The sequence below is a fragment of the Arachis stenosperma genome, chromosome 5, assembly GCF_014773155.1.
Source record: "Arachis stenosperma cultivar V10309 chromosome 5, arast.V10309.gnm1.PFL2, whole genome shotgun sequence".
NCBI classification, from domain to species: Eukaryota; Viridiplantae; Streptophyta; class Magnoliopsida; order Fabales; family Fabaceae; genus Arachis; species Arachis stenosperma.
This window is the reverse complement of record NC_080381.1, coordinates 68,374,893-68,392,051: the sequence shown is the minus strand read 5'-3', so window position 1 is coordinate 68,392,051 and position 17,159 is coordinate 68,374,893. Positions and strand designations below refer to the sequence as shown.

General features: G+C 39.7%; 1 non-coding gene across 1 annotated transcript; it reads right to left on the bottom strand.

The window, feature by feature from the left end:
* Positions 1-6,326: 6,326 nt before the first annotated feature.
* Positions 6,327-6,434, bottom strand: LOC130984844 (small nucleolar RNA R71). The gene has a single exon (XR_009088750.1). It is a non-coding gene; the product is annotated as a small nucleolar RNA R71 (small nucleolar RNA).
* Positions 6,435-17,159: the final 10,725 nt, after the last annotated feature.

Here is a 17,159-nt window from a genome sequence, read left to right as displayed (position 1 = left end):
GGACGACCCAGTGCACTTGCTGGTTAGTTGAATGGAGTTTTGATCATAAATTCCAATAGAGCCAATATTTAAATTTCATACAAGTACAAAGAGACCAACTTTTTGGTGATCGCAATTTCGTCCACCAGTAACATAGATGGCAAATAAGGTGAGGAAAAGCTAGCCTTGCCATGGTGGAGGGCTTTTCGGCTATTTTGTAGAATTCATTGGAGATGACTTCATGAACTTCTACTTCCTCTCCAATCATGATGCTATGAATCATGATTGCCCGATCCACAGTAACTTCAGATCGGTTGCTAGTGGGAATGATGGAGCGTTGAATGAACTCCAACCATCCTCTAGCTACAGGCTTGAGGTCCAGTCTTCCTTAGTTGGACTGGCTTGCCTTTGGAGTCTCTCTTCCATTGAGCTCCTTCCACACATATGTCCATAAGGACTTGGTCCAACCTTTGATTAAAGTTGACCCTTCTAGTGTAGGGGCATACATCTTCTTGCATCATAGGCAAGTGGAACGCCAACCTCACATTTTCCGGACTAAAATCTAAGTATTTCCCCCGAACCATTGTGAGATAATCTTTGGACTCGGGTTCATACTTTGATCATGGTTCCTAGTGATCCATGCATTGGCATAGAACTCTTGAACCATTAAGATTCTGACTTGTTGCAAGGGGTTGGTTAGGACTTCCCAACCTCTTCTTCGGATCTCATGTCGGATCTCCGGATACTCATTTTTCTTGAGCTTGAAAGGGACCTTAGGGATCACCTTCTTCTTTGCCACAACATCATAGAGTGGTCTTGATGGCTCTTGGAGATGAATCTTTCCATCTCCCATGACTCAGAGGTGGAAGCTTTTGTCTTCCCTTTTCCTTTTCTAGGGATTCTCCGGCCTTAGGTTCCATTGATGGTATGGAAAACAAAAAAAAAGCTTATGCTTTTACCACACCAAACTTTAAAATATTGCTCGCCCTCGAGCAGAGAAGAAAGAAGAGAAAAGAAGAAGAAAAATATGGAGGAGAGGAGAGATGGTGTTTCGGCCAAGGTGAAGAAGGGGATTTGTGTTTTGTGAAAATTAAGTAGAATGGAGGGGTTTATATAGGAAAGGGGAGGGGGTAGGTTCGGCCATATAGGGTGGGATTGGGTGGGAAAGAAAATTTGAATTTGGAAGGTAGGTGGGGTTTATGGGGAAGAGTGGATGGATGTGAATGGTGAAGAGGGTAATTGGGAAGAGAGATTGAGGTGATTGGTGAAGGGTTTTGGGAAGGAGTGTTTATTGGGAAGAGTAAAATAGGATTAGGAGGTAAGGTGGGAATATGTTAGGTGGGGATCCTGTGGGGTCCACAGATCCTGAGGTGATCCTGTGGGGTTCACAGATCCTGAGGTGTCAAGGAATTCCATCCCTGCACCAAATAGGCATGTAAAATGCCTTTGCATACCATTCTGGCATTTAAACGTCGAGTGGTGCACGTTCTGGGCGTTCAACGCCCAGATGTAACATGTTTCTGGCGTTGAACACCAGTTTCATGCTTGTTACTAGCATTCAGCGCCAGCTTTTCCTCTAGGCACATTCCTGGCATTCAAACGCCAGGATGTTGCTTGTTTCTGGCGTTCAGCGCCAGATTCATGCTCTGTTCTGGCGTTGAACGCCAGCCAGATACTTCTTACTGGCGTTGAACGCCAGTCTGTCTTCCCTCTAGGGTGTGATTTTTCTTCTGCTGTTTTTGATTCTGTTTTTAATTTTTATATTTTTTTCGTGGCTCCTCATGATCATGTACCTAATAAGACACAAAATAACAATAAAATAGAAATTAAATAAAAAAATTGGGTTGCCTCCCAATAAGCGCTTCTTTAATGTCAATAGCTTGACAGTGGCTCTCATGGAGCCACAAAGGTGATCAGGTCAATGTTGTATAGTCCCAGCACCAAACTTAGAGTTTGGATATGGGGTCTTAACACCAAACTTAGAGTTTGGTTGTGGCCTCCCAACACCAAACTTAGAGTTTGACTGTGGGGGCTCTTCTTGACTCTGAACTGAGAAAAGCTCTTCATGCTTACTCTCTTTTGTTATAGAGGGATAGCCATGTGCCTTAAACACAAGGGAGTCCCCATTCAATTGAAGGACTAATTCACCTTTGTTGACATCTATCACAGCTCCTGCTGTAGCTAGGAAAGGTCTTCCAAGGATGATGCATTCATCCTCTTCCTTCCTAGTGTCTAAGATTATGAAATCAGCAGGGATGTAAAGGCCTTCAACCTTTACTAACACGTCCTCTACTATTCCATAAGCTTGTCTCAATGACTTGTCTGCCAATTGTAATGAGAACAAGGCAGGTTGTACATCAATGATCCCCAGCTTCTCCATTACAGAGAGTGGCATAAGATTTATCCCTGACCCTAGATCACATAGAGCTTTTTCAAAGGTCATGGTGCCTATGGTACAAGGTATCAAAAACTTGCCAGGATCTTGTTTCTTTTGAGGTAGAGTTTGCTGAATCCAGGTATCTAGTTCATTAATGAGCAAGGGTGGTTCACTTTCCCAAGTCTCATTACCAAACAACTTGGCATTCAGCTTCATGATAGCTCCTAAATATTGAGCAACTTGCCCTCCAGTCACATCTTCATCCTCATCAGAGGAAGAATAGTCTTCACAGCTCATGAATGGCAGAAGGAGATTTACTGGAATCTCTATGGTCTCTATATGAGCCTCAGATTCCTTTGGATCCTTGATGAGCGGATAATTTGTACCCTTTTTGGCATTGTTTTTAGTATGTTTTTAGTAGTTTTAGTTGAGTTCTTAGTATATTTTTATTAGTTTTTAGTTAAAATTCACTTTTCTGGACTTTACTATGAGTTTGTGTGTTTTTCTATGATTTCAGGTATTTTCTGGCTGAAATTGAGGGACCTGAGCAAAAATCTGATTCAGAGACTGAAAAGGACTGCAGATGCTGTTGGATTCTGACCTCGCTGCACTCGAAGTGGATTTTCTGGAGCTACAGAAGCCCAATTGGCGCGCTCTCAACGGCGTTGGAAAGTAGACATCCTGGGCTTGCCAGCAATATATGATAGTCCATACTTTGCCCAAGATTTGATGGCCCAAACCGGCGTTCAAAGTCACCCTCAGAAATTCCAGCGTTAAACGCCGGAACTGGCACCTAAATGGGAGTTAAACGCCGAAACTGGCATAAAAGCTGGCGTTTAACTCCAAGGAGAGTCTCTACACGAAATTTCTTCATTGCTCAGCCCAAGCACACACCAAGTGGGCCCGGAAGTGGATTTTTATGTCATTTACTCATCTCTGTAAATCCTAGGCTACTAGTTTTCTATAAGTAGGACCTTTTGCTATTGTATTTAGGAGATCTTTCGATCATGCTTTGATGATTGAACCCTCTTTGGGAGGCTGGCCATTCGGCCATGCCTAGATCCTGTTCTTATGTATTTTCAACGGTGGAGTTTCTACACACCATAGATTAAGGTGTGGAGCTCTGCTGTACCTCGAGTATTAATGCAATTACTATTGTTCTTCTATTCAAATCCGCTTGTTCTTTGTCCAAGATATCACTTGTTCTTCAACTTGATGAATGTGATGATCCGTGACACTCATCATCATTCTCACTTATGAACAAAGTGACTGACAACCACTTCTGTTCTACAAGCAATCAAGGCTCTAGTGTTTATCTCTTGGATTCCTGATACACGATGCATGGTTGATCGCCTGACAACCGAGTGCTCGCCTGACAAACGAGCCAGCCATTCCGTGAGATCAGAGTCTTCGTGGTATAGGCGAGAACTGATGGCGGCATTCAAGAGAATCCGGAAGGTCTAACCTTGTCTGTGGTATTCTGAGTAGGATTCAATGATTGAATGACTGTGACGTGCTTCAAACTCCTAGCAGGCGGGGCGTTAGTGATAGACGCAAAAGAATCACTGGATTCTATTCCGGCCTGACCGAGAACCGACAGCTGATTAGCCATATGCTGTGACAGAGCATAGGAACATTTTCACTGAGAGGATGGGAGGTAGCCACTGACAACGGTGAAACCCTTGCATAAGCTTGCTATGGAAAGGAGTAAGAAGGATTGGATGAAGACAGTAGGAAAGCAGAGAGACGGAAGGGAAGGCATCTTCATACGCTTATCTGAAGTTCCTACCAATGAATTACATAAGTACCACTATCTTTATCTTTATGCTTTATTCGTACATCACTATACCCATTTGAGTCTGCCTGACTAAGATTTACAAGGTGACCATAGCTTGCTTCATACCAACAATCTCCGTGGGATCGACCCTTACTCGCGTAAGGTTTATTACTTGGACGACCCAGTGCACTTGCTGGTTAGTTGTGCGAAGTTGTAGTGATCACAGTTTCGCGCACCAAGTTTTTGGCGCCGTTGCCGGGGATTGTTCGAGTTTTGAGCAAGCTTTTTGTCCGGTAACATCAGTGCCAAAATCCGGCAACAGCACCAAGTTTTTGGCGCCGTTGCCGGGGATTGTTCGAGTATGGACAACTGACGGTTCATCTTGTTGCTTAGATTAGGTATTTTTCTTCAGAGTTCTTAAGAATGAATTCTAGTGTTTCAAGGTGATGTTCTTATCATCACCAAAGCTGATTGATCTTCATCAATTTAGCTCTTGAATGCAATGTCCTGCTGAAGCTTGGCTAGCCATGTCTAATTCCTTTAGACTGAAGCTTTAGACTAACATTGCATGATTCCTGGAATTCTCATTAAGAATTTTGATACCTTTATTTTCTTTTCCATATAATTTTCGAAAAAGCACAAAAAAAATTACAAAATCATAAAAACCAAAAATATTTCATGTTTCTTGTTTGAGTCTAGTGTCTGATTTTAAGTTTGGTGTCTTGCATGTATTGTTTATTTGATCTTGGTTCTATTTTCAAGTCAATAGTACAGGGAACTGAAGATTCAGAACATGCAGCAGAGGAATTATACAGAAAAAGCTGGGCGTTCAAAATGCCCAGTGAAGAAGACAGACTGGCATTTAAACGCCAGCCAGGGTGCCTGGCTGGGCGTTTAACGCCCAAAAGGGTAGAGATTTGGGCGTTAAACGCCAGAATGTGCACCATTCTGGGCGTTTAACGCCAGGATGGCACAAGGGGGAGGATTTTGTTTTCAAATCAATTTTTTTCAAATTTTCAAAGTTTTTCAAAATCAATCTTTTTTAAATCATATCTTTTCAATCAAATGTTTTCAAAATCAATTTCTTTCCTTTTTCAAAGATACTTGCTATCAATTAATGATTTGATTCAACATTTCAAGTATGTTGCCTTTTCTGTTGAGAAAGGTTTAATGTTTGAATCATATCTTTTCTTGATAGCCAAGTTATTAATTTTTAAAAATCAAATCTTTTTTTTTAAATTGTTTTCAAATCATATTTTCTCAATCACATATTTTTAAAACCAATCATATCTTCTTAACCTCATCTTTTTCAAAATAGTTTTCAATCAAATCTTTTTGATTTCTAATTTCAAAATCTTTTGCAAAAATCACTTGATTTCTTTCCCACTCTTATTTTCGAAAATTAATTAATGTTTTTCAAAATGTTTTCAAATTCTTTTACTTGATTTTCGAAAATTACATTCCCTTCTCTCACATCCTTCTATTTATGGACTAACACTATTCCTTAATGAAAAATTCGAACTCCTTCTTCTATGATAAGTTCGAATTTTCTACTTCTATCTTCTACTTTTCTATTCCTCTGACACCTCAAGGAATCTCTATACTGTGACATAGAGGATTCCACATTTTCTTGTTCTCTTCTCTTTCATATGAGCAGGAGCAGAGACAAAGGCATTCTTGTTGAAGCTGACCCTGAACCTGAAAGGACCTTGAAGCGAAAGCTAAGAGAAGCTAAGGCACAATTCTCTATAGAGGACCTAACAGAAATCTTCAAAGAAGAAGAAGACATGGCAGCCGAAAACAACAACAATGCAAACAATGCAAGGAAGGTGCTGGGTGACTTTACTGCACCTACTCCCGACTTCTATGGGAGAAGCATCTCTATCCCTGCCATTGGAGCAAACAACTTTGAGCTTAAGCCTCAATTAGTTTCTCTAATGCAACAGAATTGCAAGTTCCATGGACTTCCATTGGAAGATCCTCATCAGTTTTTGGCTGAGTTCTTGCAAATCTGTGACACTGTCAAGACTAATGGGGTTGACCCTGAGGTCTACAGAATTATGCTATTCCCTTTTGCTGTAAGAGACAGAGCTAGGACATGGTTGGACTCTCAACCTAAAGGAAGCCTTGACTCTTGGGAAAAGCTAGTCAATGCCTTCTTGCCAAAGTTCTTTCCACCTCAAAAATTGAGTAAAGCTTAGAGTGGAAGTCCAAACCTTCAGACAGAAGGATGGAGAATCCCTCTATGAAGCTTGGGAAAGATACAAACAATTGATCAGAAAATGTCCTTCTGACATGCTTTCTGAATGGAGCATCATAGGTATTTTCTATGATGGTCTCTCTGAACTATCCAAGATGTCTTTGGATAGCTCTGCTGGAGGATCTCTTCATCTGAAGAAGCCGCCTACAGAAGCTCAAGAGCTAATTGAAATGGTTGCAAATAACCAATTCATGTACACTTCTGAAAGGAATCCTGTGAACAATGGGACAAGTCAGAAGAAAGGAGTTCTTGAGATTGACACTCTGAATGCCATACTGGCTCAGAACAAGATATTGACTCAACAAGTCAATTTGATTTCTCAAAGTCTGTCTGGAATGCAAAATGCACCAAGCAGTACTAAGGATGCTTCATCTGAAGAAGAAGCTTATGATCCTGAGAACCCTTCAATGGAAGAGGTGAATTACTTAGGAGAACCCTATGGAAACACCTATAATTCTTCATGGAGAAATCACCCAAATTTCTCATGGAAGAATCAAGAGAGACCTCAACAAGGTTTCAACAACAATAATGGTGGAAGAAACAGGTTTAGCAATGGCAAGCCTTTTCCATCATCTTCTCAGCAACAGACAGAGAGTTCTAAGCAGAACACCTCTGACTTAGCAACCATGGTCTCTGATCTAATCAAAACCACTCAAAGTTTCATGACTGAAACAAGGTCCTCCATTAGGAATTTGGAGGCACAAGTGGGACAGCTGAGCAAGAAAGTTACTGAACTCCCTCCTAGTACTCTCCCAAGCAACACAAAAGAAAATCCAAAAGGAGAGTGCAAGGCCATCAACATGGTCGAATTTGGAGAGGAAGGAGAGGAAGTGAATGCCACTGAGGAAGACCTCAATGGGCGTGCACTGACCTCCACTGAGTTCCCCAATGAGGAACCATGGGAATCTGAGGCTCAAAATGAGACCATAGAGATTCCATTGGATTTACTTCTGCCTTTCATGAGCTCTGATGAGTATTCTTCCTCTGAAGAGGATGAGTATGTCACTGAAGAGCAAGTTGCTAAATACCTTGGAGCAATCATGAAGCTAAATGACAAGTTATTTGGAAATGAGACTTGGGAGAATGAACCTCCTTTGCTCACCAAAGAACTGGATGACTTGTCTAGGCAGAAATTATCTCAAAAGAGACAAGATCCTGGGAAGTTTTCAATACCTTGTACCATAGGCACCATGACCTTCAAGAAGGCTCTGTGTGACTTAGGGTCAAGTGTAAACCTCATGCCTCTCTCTGTAATGGAGAAGCTAGGGATCTTTGAAGTGCAAGCTGCAAGAATCTCATTGGAGATGGCAGACAACTCAAGAAAACAAGCTCATGGACTTGTAGAGGATGTTTTGGTGAAGATTGAAAACCATTACATCCCTGCTGATTTCATAGTCCTAGAGACTGGGAAGTGCATGGATGAAACCATCATCCTTGGCAGACCCTTCCTAGCCACAGCAAAGGCTGTGATTGATGTTGATAGAGGTGAACTGATCATTCAAGTGAATGAAGAATCCTTTGTGTTTAAGGCTCAAGGATATCCCTCTGTCACCATGGAGAGGAAGCATGAAGAGTTTCTCTCAAATCAGAGTCAAACAGAGCCCCCACAGTCAAACTCTAAGTTTGGTGTTGGGAGGCCACAACCAAACTCTAAGTTTGGTGTTGAACCCCCACATTCAAACTCTAAGTTTGGTGTTGGGAGGTTCCCACATTGCTCTGAGAAAATGTGAGGTTCCATGAGAGCCATCTGTCAAGCTAATGACATTAAAGAAGCGCTTGTTGGGAGGCAACCCAATGTTATATTTTATATATTCTTCTTTGTTATTTTATTTTATTTTGTAGGTTGATGATCATGAGAAGTCACAAAATCAATTGAAAAAGCAAAAACAGAATGAAAAACAGGAAGAAAAACAGCACACCCTGGAGGAAGGACCCACTGGCGTTTAAACGCCAGTGAGGCTAGCAGTTGGGCGTTTAACGCCCAGTCTGGCACCATTCTGGGCGTTTAACGCCAGAAAGGGGCACCAGACTGGCGTTAAACGCCAGAAAAGGGCAAGAACCTGGCGTTAAACGCCAGGAATGGGCACCAACCCGGCGTTTAACGCCAGAAATGGCTCAAAACGTGATTTTGAATGCCATTTGGTGCAGGGATGACTTTTCCTTGACACCACAGGATCTGTGGACCCCACAGGATCCCCACCAACCCCACCACTCTCTCTCTCTTCTTCACCCATTCACTAATCACCTCAACTCCTCTTCCCCAAAAAACCCTTCACCTATCAAATCTCAATACCCCTTCACCACTCACATCCATCCTTCATAAAACCCCACCTACCTCACCCTTCAAATTCAAACCACTTTCCCTCCCAAACCCACCCATACATGGCCGAACACAAAGCCATTCCCTTCTTCCTCATTTCTTCTTCTTCTACTCTCTTCTTTCTTCTTTTGCTCGAGGACGAGCAAACCTTTTAAGTTTGGTGTGGTAAAAGCGTTGCTTTTTCGTTTTTTCATAACCATTTATGGCACCCAAGGCCGGAGAAACCTCTAGAAAGAGGAAAGGGAAGGCAAAAGCTTTCACCTCCGAGTCATGGGAGATGGAGAGATTTATCTCAAGGGTGCATCAAGACCACTTTTATGAAGTTGTGGCCATGAAGAAGGTGATCCATGAGGTCCCTTTCAAACTCAAAAAGGGTCAACTTTGATCAATGGTTGGACCAAGTCCTCACAGACATTTGTGAAGAGGGCGCTCAATGGAAGAGAGATTCAAGAGGTAAGCCGATTCAACTGAGAAGGCATGACCTCAAGCCCATCACTAAGAAAAGGGTGGAGCATCAAGAACACTCCATTCTCCTCCATGAAATTAGAGAAGATCAAAGAATCATGAGAGAGGAGCAACAAAGACAAGGAAGAGACATTGAGGAGCTCAAGCACTCCATAAGACCTTCAAGAGGAAGAACAAGCCGCCATCACTAAGGTGGACCCGTTCTTTAATCTCCTTGTCCTTTATTTTCTGTTTTTCGAATTTTAGTGCTTATGTTTATCTATGTTTGTGTCTTGTGATCATTAGTGTCTTAGTGTCTATGCCTTAAAGTTATGAATGTCCTATGAATCCATCACCTTTCTTAAATAAACAATGTTCTTAATTGAAAAAGAAAAAGAATTGCATGAATTTTGAATTTTATAACAGTTTGATTATTTTGATGTGGTGGCAATACTTTTGTCTTCTGAATGTATGCTTGAACAGTGCATATGTCTTTTGAATTTGTGGTTCATGAATGTTGGCTCTTGAAAGAATGATGAAAAAGGAGACATGTTACTGAGGATCTGAAAAATCATAAAAATGATTCTTGAAGCAAGAAAAAGCAGTGAATACAAAAAAAAAAGAGAGAAAGCAAGCGAAAAAAAAACGAAAAAGAAAGAAAAAAGAAAGAAATAAAGTTGTGATCCAAGGCAATAAGAGTGTGCTTAAGAACCCTGGACACCTCTAATTGGGGACTCTAGCAAAGCTGAGTCACAATCTGAAAAGGTTCACCCAATTATGTGTCTGTGGCATGTATGTATCCGGTGGTAATACTGGAAGACAGAGTGCTTTGGGCCACGGCCAAGACTCATAAAGTAGCTATGTTCAAGAATCATCATACTTAACTAGGAGAATCAATAACACTATCTGGATTCTGAGTTCCTAAAGAAGCCAATCATTCTGAGTTGCAAAGGATAGAGTGAGATGCCAAAACTGTTCAGAGGCAAAAAGCTAAAAGCCCCGCTCATCTAATTAATACTGATCTTCATAGATGTTTTTGGAGTTCATTTCATATTCTCTTCTTTTTATCTTATTTGATCTTCAGTTGCTTGAGGACAAGCAACAATTTAAGTTTGGTGTTGTGATGAGCGGATAATTTGTACCCTTTTTGGCATTGTTTTTAGTATGTTTTTAGTAGTTTTAGTTGAGTTCTTAGTATATTTTTATTAGTTTTAGTTAAAATTCACTTTTCTGGACTTTACTATGAGTTTGTGTGTTTTCTGTGATTTCAGGTATTTTCTGGCTGAAATTGAGGGACCTGAGCAAAAATCTGATTCAGAGACTGAAAAGGACTGCAGATGCTGTTGGATTCTGACCTCCCTGCACTCGAAGTGGATTTTCTGGAGCTACAGAAGCCCAATTGGCGCGCTCTCAACGGCGTTGGAAAGTAGACATCCTGGGCTTTTCAGCAATATATGATAGTCCATACTTTGCCCAAGATTTGATGGCCCAAACCGGCGTTCAAAGTCACCCTCAGAAATTCCAGCGTTAAACGCCGGAACTGGCACCTAAATGGGAGTTAAACGCCCAATCTGGCATAAAAGCTGGCGTTTAACTCCAAGGAGAGTCTCTACACGAAATTTCTTCATTGCTCAGCCCAAGCACACACCAAGTGGGCCCGGAAGTAGATTTTTATGTCATTTACTCATCTCTGTAAACCCTAGGCTACTAGTTTTCTATAAGTAGGACCTTTTGCTATTGTATTTAGGAGATCTTTCGATCATGCTTTGATGATTGAACCCTCTTTGGGAGGCTGGCCATTCGACCATGCCTAGACCCTGTTCTTATGTATTTTCAACGGTGGAGTTTCTACACACCATAGATTAAGGTGTGGAGCTCTGCTGTACCTCGAGTATTAATGCAATTACTATTGTTCTTCTATTCAAATCCGCTTGTTCTTTGTCCAAGATATCACTTGTTCTTCAACTTGATGAATGTGATGATCCGTGACACTCATCATCATTCTCACTTATGAACAAAGTGACTGACAACCACTTCTGTTCTACAAGCAATCAAGGCTCTAGTGTTTATTGATGACAAGTCATCTTAGCCTAGTTTCACTAGTCTTTTTCTTTTGTTTTCACTTAAATTATGCACTTTCTTGAGCCATAAGCAAGCCAATTGGGTAGATTTTCATCCTTCCTTTAATTTAATCAACCATATGTGAATTAATGCAAATTCATGAGGTTTTATGCCATAATGGTTGCATATTATGATAGATTGAATATCTCATGATTTTGAGCATAGCTTTGATGTGTTTGGTTGATTAATGATAGGTGAAGAAAGCTTGGAGAAAGGTTGAAGCAAGAAGGAATGGCTAGAAGCAAAGAAAGGACAATGAAACAAGTGAAATTGAACCAGGAAGCGTAAAGTTGGACTTGAAGTTAGCCCTCAAACTTTGGCACAAACTTTTGGGTGAAAAGTTAGCCTCAAAGTTAGCCCCCTAACTTGGAGGCTAACGTGAGAATTGAAAAACTTACCCAGGGCTCCTCAACGTTTGCGCCAACGTTAGCCCCCTAACTTGGAGGCTAACGTTGGCATGAAAATGTGTCCCAGGGATAGCCAACATTTGCGCCAACGTTAGCCCCCTAACTTGGAGGCTAACGTTGGCATGAAAATGTGTCCCAGGGGTAGCTAACGTTGGCATGAGAATTTTGCTCCAGGGCTAGCCAACGTTTGCGCCAACGTTAGACCCCTAACTTGGAGGCTTACGTTGGCGCCATTTGTGCATAAAGAAGGGCCAACGTTGGAGCTAAAGTTAGACCCCTAACTTTGGCACCAACGTTGGCATCAGTAACTTGGGCTCTCTGATATGAAAAGTTAGCCTCAAAGTTAGACCCCTAACTTTGACTCAAACTTTTACTCCAACTTCTATAAAAATTCAATCCGGTTCAATTGGTTCACTTGGGTTCCTCTCCAAACTTCAAGAGCAATTAACCAAGGCCTCTTTCAACCCAATTCCACCAAGAGCAAAGGCCCAACTCAAGGCTTGAAGATCATTTGAAGAAAGTGTATAAATAGGCTAGAATTCAAGTTATTCGAGGAGCTTCCCTTTTTAGTTTTTAGAGAGCTTTCTTTTTGGTTTGGGAGCTTGAGTGATCTTGAATTTCTTAGTTTAATTGCTTTCAATTTCAATTACACTTGTCTTGGATCTTGGGTTGAAGAATTGAAGAAATTCTGTTTCAATCTCACCTTGGATCTTGTTTATTTTTCATTGCTATTGAATTTTCATTTCGGTTACTTGCTTCTCATCTACTCTCTTTGCAATTTACAATTCCCTTGCTATTGTTCTTGTTGGATCTAGGAAGGCATTGAGATCTAGACTTGGTTTTCTAGTCTCTGGGTCCTGAGATCTCCTTTTACCATTTCAATTTTCTGTTTCCTTGCTTTATTTGTTCATTTTACTTGTCTGTTTGAATCCGATTCAATCCCAATTCCTATTTACTCTTCTGTTTGATGCAAATTAATTTCTCTTTGTTTAATTCCTGCAAATCCAAGTCCCAATCCCCTTTACATTTCAAGCCATTTACATTTCTTGTCATTTAAGATTCTTGCAATTTACATTTCTTGCTCTTTAAGTTTCTGCCATTTAATTTCTTGTTCTTTAAGATTCATCAATTTATTTCTTGCAATTTAAATTCTGCAACTCGCCAATCAATCAACCAAATCTTGATTCGCTTGACTAAATCAACCACTAAACTAAAATTGCTCAATCCTTCAATCCCTGTGGGATCGACCTCACTCCCGTGAGTTTTTATTACTTGATGCGACCCGGTGCACTTGCCGGTTAGATTTGTGTGTTTTGGGAGAAATCCATTTTTCCACCAAAATAGCACATCATTTATCTCTTGGATTCCTGATACACGATGCATGGTTGATCGCCTGACAACCGAGTGCTCGCCTGACAAACGAGCCAGCCATTCCGTGAGATCAGAGTCTTCGTGGTATAGGCGAGAACTGATGGCGGCATTCAAGAGAATCCGGAAGGTCTAACCTTGTCTGTGGTATTTTGAGTAGGATTCAATGATTGAATGACTGTGATGTGCTTCAAACTCCTAGCAGGCGGGGCGTTAGTGACAGACGCAAAAGAATCACTGGATTCTATTCCGGCCTGACCGAGAACCGACAGCTGATTAGCCATATGCTGTGACAGAGCATAGGAACATTTTCACTGAGAGGATGGGAGGTAGCCACTGACAACGGTGAAACCCTTGCATAAGCTTGCCATGGAAAGGAGTAAGAAGGATTGGATGAAGACAGTAGGAAAGCAGAGAGACGGAAGGGAAGGCATCTTCATACGCTTATCTGAAGTTCCTACCAATGAATTACATAAGTACCACTATCTTTATCTTTATGCTTTATTCGTACATCACTATACCCATTTGAGTCTGCCTGACTAAGATTTACAAGGTGACCATAGCTTGCTTCATACCAACAATCTCCGTGGGATCGACCCTTACTCGCGTAAGGTTTATTACTTGGACGACCCAGTGCACTTGCTGGTTAGTTGTGCGAAGTTGTAGTGATCACAATTTCGCGCACCAATCCTTAATAAGGAACTCCTTCTTGCTTGAGGGACGTCCCAGGAGGTCTTCCTCACTAGGATTTTCGTCCTCCTCCTCCCTTGTGCATTCGGCCATATTGATTATATCAATGGCCTTGCACTCTCCTTTTGGATTCTCTTCTGTATTGCTTGGGAGAATACTGGGAGGAGTTTCAATGACTTTCTTACTCAGCTGGCCCACTTGTGCCTCCAGATTTCTAATGGAGGATCTTGTTTCACTCATGAAACTGAAAGTGGCCTTTGACAGATCAGAGACTAGATTGGCTAAATTAGAAGTGTTTTGTTCAGAATTCTCTGTCTGTTGCTGAGAAGATGATGGAAAAGGCTTGCCATTGCTCAGCCTGTTGCGTCCACCATTGTTAAAGCCTTGTTGAGGCTTTTGTTGATCCTTCCATGAGAAATTTGGATGATTTCTCCATGATGAGTTATAGGTGTTTCCATAAGGTTCACCCATGTAATTAACCTCTGCCATGGCAGGGTTCTCAGGATCATAAGCTTCTTCAGAAGCTGCCTCTTTAGTACTGTTGGATGCATGTTGCCATCCATTCAGATTTTGAGAGATCATGTTGACTTGTTGAGTCAACACTTTGTTCTGAGCCAATATGGCATTCAGAGCATCAATTTCAAGAACTCCTTTCTTCTGAGGTATCCCATTATTCACGGAATTCCTCTTAGAAGTGTACATGAATTGGTTGTTTGCAACCATATCAATGAGTTCTTGAGCCTCTTCAGGCGTTTTCTTTAGGTGAATAGATCCACCTGTAGAATGGTCCAATGACATTTTCGAAAATTCAGATAGACCATAATAGAATATATCTAATATGGTCCATTCTGAAAACATGTCAGATGGACATCTTTTGGTCAGCTGCTTGTATCTTTCCCAAGCTTCATAAAGGGATTCACCATCTTTTTGTTTGAAGGTTTGAACATCCACTCTCAGCTTGCTCAGCTTTTGAGGAGGAAAGAATTTATCCAAGAAGGCTGTGACCAGCTTATCCCAGGAGTCCAGGCTATCCTTAGGTTGTGAATCCAACCATATTCTAGCTCTGTCTCTTACAGCAAAAGGGAAAAGCATGAGTCTGTAGACTTCAGGATCAACTCCATTCGTCTTTACAGTCTCACAGATCTGCAAGAACTCAGTTAAAAACTAGTAAGGATCTTCAGATGGAAGTCCATAAAACTTGCAGTTTTGTTGCATTAAGGCAACTAGCTGAGGCTTAAGCTCAAAATTATTGGCTCCAATGGCAGGAATGGAGATGCTTCTTCCATCAAATTTGGACGTTGGCTTTGTGAAGTCACCAAGCATTCTCCTTGCATTATAATTATTTTCGGCTGCCATCTCCTTCTCTTGCTCTAATATTTCTGAAAGGTTACCTTTAGATTGTGGTAACTTAGCTTCTCTTAATTTTCTCTTCAAAGTCCTTTCAGGTTCTGGATCAATTTCAACAAGAGTGCCTTTTTCCTTGTTCCTGCTTATATGAAAAAGAAGAAAACAAGAAAAGAAGAGGAATCCTCTATGTCACAGTATAGAGATTCCTTTATGTTAGTAGAAGAAGAAAGGGGAGAAGAATGTAGGAGAGTGGGTTCGGATTTTTAGATGAAGAGAGGTGAAGAGAAGTGTTAGTAAATAATTAATTAAATAGAATAAGAAAAGGGAGGGAGAATTTTGAAAATAATTTTGAAAAAGGGATTAGTATTTTCGAAAATTAAATATTAATTAAAATTAAAATTTAAGACAATTAAAAAGAATTTTTGAAAAAGAGAGAGGTATTTTCGAAATTTGAAGAGGGAAAAGTAGTTAGGTGGTTTTGAAAAAGATAAGAAACAAACAAAAAGTCAAATAGTTAGTTGAAAAAGATATTAAAATCAAATTTTAAAAAGATAAGAAGATAAGAAGTTAGATAAGATATTTTAAAATCAAATTTTGAAAAAGATAAGATATAAAATATAAGATAAGATATGTTTGAAAAAGATTTAATTTTTAAATTAAAATTAATTACTAACAAGAAACTAAAAGATAAGATTCTAGAACTTAAAGATTGAACCTTTCTTAACAAGCAAGTAACAAATTTCAAATTTTTGAATCAATCACATTAATTGTTAGCTAATTTTCGAAAATTTGATATAAAGGTAAGAAAAATATTTTGAAAATATTTTGAAAAAGATTTTTGAAATTTTCGAAAAATTGAAAAAAATTGAAAAGGATATAATTTTTGAAAAAGATTTTGAAAAGATAAGATTTTTAAAATTTGAAAATTTGACTTGACTTGTAAGAAACAACTAATTTTGAAAATTTGGAGAGAAATAAGGAAAATATATTTTTTTGATTTTTGAATTTTTAATTATGAGAGAGAAAAACACAATTATGACCCAAAACATAAAAATTTTGGATCAAAACACATGATGCATGCAAGAACACTATGAATGTCAAGATGAACACCAAGAACACTTTGAATATCATGATGAACATCAATAACATATTTTTGAAAAATTTTAATGCAAAGAAAACATGCAAGACACCAAACTTAGAAATCTTTAATGCATGGACTTTAACAAACGAAAAATGCACATGAAAAACAACAAACAACGCAAAACAAGAAAACATCAAGATTAAACAAGAGGCTTACCAAGAACATCTTGAAGATCATGAAGAACACTATGAATGCATGAAATTTTCGAAAAATGCAAGAAACAATTTTTAAAGCATGCAATTGACACCAAACTTAAAATTGACTCAAGATTCAAACAAGAAACACAAAATATTTTTGATTTTTATGGTTTTACTAATTTTTTTGTATTTTTATTAGTTTTTTTTTCGAAAATAAAGTTTGGAAAAACGAAAAAGAAAAGAAAAATTTTGAAAAAGATTTTGAAAAGAAAATTACCTAATCTGAGCAACAAGATGAACCGTCAGTTGTCCAAACTCGAACAATCCCCGGCAACGGCGCCAAAAACTTGGTGGACGAAATTGTGACCCTCTTTGTATTTGCATGAGATTTATTTAATGGCTATTGGCTATGTGTGGACACAACTCTGTTCAACTTAACCAGCAAGTGTACTGGGTCATCCAAGTAATACCTTACGTGAGTAAGGGTCGATCCCACAGAGATTGTTGGTATGAAGCAAGCTATGGTCACCTTGTAAATCTCAGTTAGGCAGATTAAATGGTTATGGGTTTCAAAAATTAATAATAAATAGAAAATAAAAAGGGATAGAAATACTTATGTAAATCAATAGTGGGAATTTTAGATAGGCGTGTGGAGATGCTAGAATCCTTTCGAATCTCTACTTTCTTATTGCTTTCATCCAATCCTTCTTACTCCTTTCCATGGCAAGCTGTATGTAGGGCATCACCATCATCAATGGCTACTTTTAATCCTCTCGGGAAAATGGTCCTAT